The 3,330-nt window shown below is 36.5% G+C and overlaps 1 non-coding gene across 1 annotated transcript; it reads left to right on the top strand.

The window, feature by feature from the left end:
* The first annotated feature begins 2,978 nt into the window (after positions 1-2,978).
* LOC128591078 (small nucleolar RNA SNORA76) lies at positions 2,979-3,112 on the top strand. The gene has a single exon (XR_008381512.1). It is a non-coding gene; the product is annotated as a small nucleolar RNA SNORA76 (small nucleolar RNA).
* The last annotated feature ends 218 nt before the right edge of the window (positions 3,113-3,330 follow it).

Below are 3,330 nucleotides of genomic sequence, written 5' to 3' on the forward strand. Positions count from 1 at the left end.
ATTGCATTCTTCTACCTATTTAGAATTTTAAAGATATAGATAGATCTAGGAATTAAAAAAAATGTTTAGTGAATCAGAAAGTTGCAAAAAGATGAGTACTGTGGGACAACATTCATGTAAATATTGTCTCTACTTTTTAGTCACATATGGTAAAATTCACTCTTTTTGGTGTCTAGTCCTATGAGTTTTGACAAATGCATACAATTTTGTAACTACCACCAGAGTTAGGAGACAGAACCGTTTCATCACACACCGCCTAAATTCCCTTGTGCTGCCTCTTTTTACTCAAACTTCACTTCATTCCCCAGACTATCTTTTCTTGGGCAATTTTCAGAACGTATACATGAAATCCTATGGAATGTAACCTTTTTAGACTGGCTCTTTTCACTTAGCATAATGCCCTTGTGATCCATCTAAGTTGTTAAGTGTATCAATAGTTTTTTTTTTTATTAAATAATATTACATTTTGCCATAGACTATAATTTGTTGAGAGACAGGTTGTGTTTAATTTTTGACAATTATGAATAAAACCGCTATAAACCTTTGTGCACAAGTTGTCATTAGTTTTCATTTCACTTGGGTAAAAATGTAGAAATGAGGTTATTAGGTCATAAGGTAAGTATTGTTTAGTTTTGTAAGAAACTGCCTTCCACATTAATCGCGGGAGAGTTCTGGTTGCTCCACATCTTTGCCAGTATGTAGTGTTAACAGATATTTGTTCTATTTTTTGGTCATTTTAATTAACACATAGGTTTATTTCAATGCAGTTTAATTGGAACTTCTCTAATTACTAATAATTTGAACATCTTTGTATGGCTCTTTGCCATCCGTACATCTTTTTTAGTAGAGTATTTGTTCAAATCTTTTTGCTCATTTCAAAAAACTGGATTGCTTGTTTTCTTACCATTGAATTTTGAGATTTCTTTACATAGACTTTATAGAAGTCCTTTATCAGATAGGAAAATGATTAGAAAATAATTTATCTGTTTTCTTTTTCTATTCTTAAAGGTATCTTTCACAGAACAAAAACTTTTAATGTTGTTAATGTCTAATTTATCAATTTTTTTCTTGTATAGATCATTGTTATTTGTCATCTAAGAACACTTTGACACTTTGATTAATCAAAGTGTTCTTCAAAAGTTCTTGAAGAAGTTCCAAGCGTTCTTCAAAAGTTTTACAGCTTTATGTTTCATGGTTTTGTGTTTGGATTAATTTTTTTTGTGTAAGATATGTAAGTTTTTAAGCCATAAAACTCAATATATATTTACAACCATATATATGTGTGTGTCGTGAAAATAAAAATAAATATGGATGATGGATACAAAGAGTGGGAGAGAGGACTATAATAAGATCAAAAGGGACTATACCCCCTTTAAAATAATCAACCTTGGCTGAGCGCCGTGGTTCACGCCTATAATCCTAACACTCTGGGAGGTCGAGGCAGATGGATTGCTTGAGCTCAGGACTTTGAGACCAGCCTGAGCAAGAGTGGAACCTCCTCTCCAAAACTAGCCAGGCATGTGGCCTGTAGTTCCAGCTACTGAGGAGGCTGAAGCAAGAGGATCACTAGAGCCCAAGAGTTCGAGGTTGCTATGAGCTATGATGCCATGGCACTCTACTGAATGAAGGTAATGAAATGAAATTCTGTTACAAAAAAATAAAAATAAAAAAAATAATTAATCTTGTTCTACACAGCAAAAGAAATAAAAGAGTAAACAGACAACCTACAGAATTTCGAATAACTGAGCAAGAACGCAAATAACTCAGCAAGGAAAAAACAGACCACCCCACTAAAAAGTGGATAAATGACATGAATAGGTACTTTTCAAAAGAAGATGAAACATGACCCACAAACACGAAAAAATGCCCAACAACACCACTAATCACTAGAGAAATGCAAATTAAAGCCACAATGAGATAACATCTTATTCCAATTAGAATGTCCATTACTAAAAAGTCAAAAAACAAAGGCCAGGTCCAGTGGCTCACACTGTAATCAAAGCACACAGGGAGGCCAAGGCAGGTGGATTGCTGGAGCTAACAACTATAAGACCTGCCTGAAAATAGAAAAAAATAGAAAAAATAGCTTTTTCTAAAAATAGAAAAATAGAAAAACTAGCCTGTCTTTACTAAAAATGGAAAAACTAGCCCGGTGGCATCATTGTGGGTGCCTGTCTATAGTGCCATCCACTTGGGAGGCTGAGGCAAGAGGATCACTTAAGCCCAAGAGTCTGAGGTCGCTGTGAGCTATGACACTATGGTACTCTACAGGTTGACAAAGTGAGACTCTGTCTCAAAAAAAGAAAAGTCAAAAAACAATAGATGTTTGTCGGGATGCAGTGAAAAGGGAATGCTTATACATACACTATGGAGATTTCTCAAAGAACTAAGGGTAGACCTACTGTTTGATTCTGAAATCTCACAACTCAGAGCATGAGTTGAACGGCAGAATGGAGGGGACAGAGGGAAGAATTGGTGACTACAGAAATTACTAAATCTGAAAAACAGAGAAAATACACCAAAAATGAATGAACAGAGCCTCAAGACCCTTTGAATTAGAGCAAAATCTCCCAAATTTGGCAAGAGACACAAACTTACTGATTCAAGATGACTGAACTCCAAAAAAAAAAAAAAAAAAAAAATGAACCCAAAGAAATTAGTGCCAAGACACATCATAATTAAACTCTTGAAAACGAAAGACACAGAAAAAAGCTTGATAGCAGCCAGAGAAAAATCACACCTTATTTATAAAAGATAAATAATTCAAATGGCAGAATATATTCTGTCAGAAACTGTGGAGGACAGAAGGAGTGGAGCAATCTTTTTCAAGTCCTGAAATAAAAGAATTTGTTAATTCAGAATCTTATACCCCCCCCCAAAAAATATTTTTCAGAAATGGGGGAAATAAAGACATTCTCAGATGAAGAAAAACTAAGAGATTCAATGGCCCATAGACCTACCGTAAAGAAATGACTGAAACGCTGCCTTCGAGCCCCCACCACGCACCTGCACGTGGTGGTGAAGGTCGGGCTTCAGGGCCCAAGTGTGTGCTCGTGCGGGACTGGGGCTGCCCCCACGGCGCAGGTGGCCTTTTCAATTGTGAGCACCATGGCAGTGGCCCAGACTGGCACTCAGCTGCCAGGCATTGGCAGTAAAAAAAGAGAAAGAAATGACTAAAGGAAGAGTTGTTCTGAATAGACAGAAAGTGATAGAAGAGAGGAACTTGGAACTTTAGGCAGGAGGAAAGAGCATGGTAAGCAACATGCGGGTAAATGTAATATGCTCTCCTTTTGAACTTGCTAAATTAGGTTATCCGGCTGAGGGAAAGCT

Source organism: Nycticebus coucang, chromosome 7 (genome assembly GCF_027406575.1).
Source record: "Nycticebus coucang isolate mNycCou1 chromosome 7, mNycCou1.pri, whole genome shotgun sequence".
Classification (NCBI taxonomy): domain Eukaryota; kingdom Metazoa; phylum Chordata; class Mammalia; order Primates; family Lorisidae; genus Nycticebus; species Nycticebus coucang.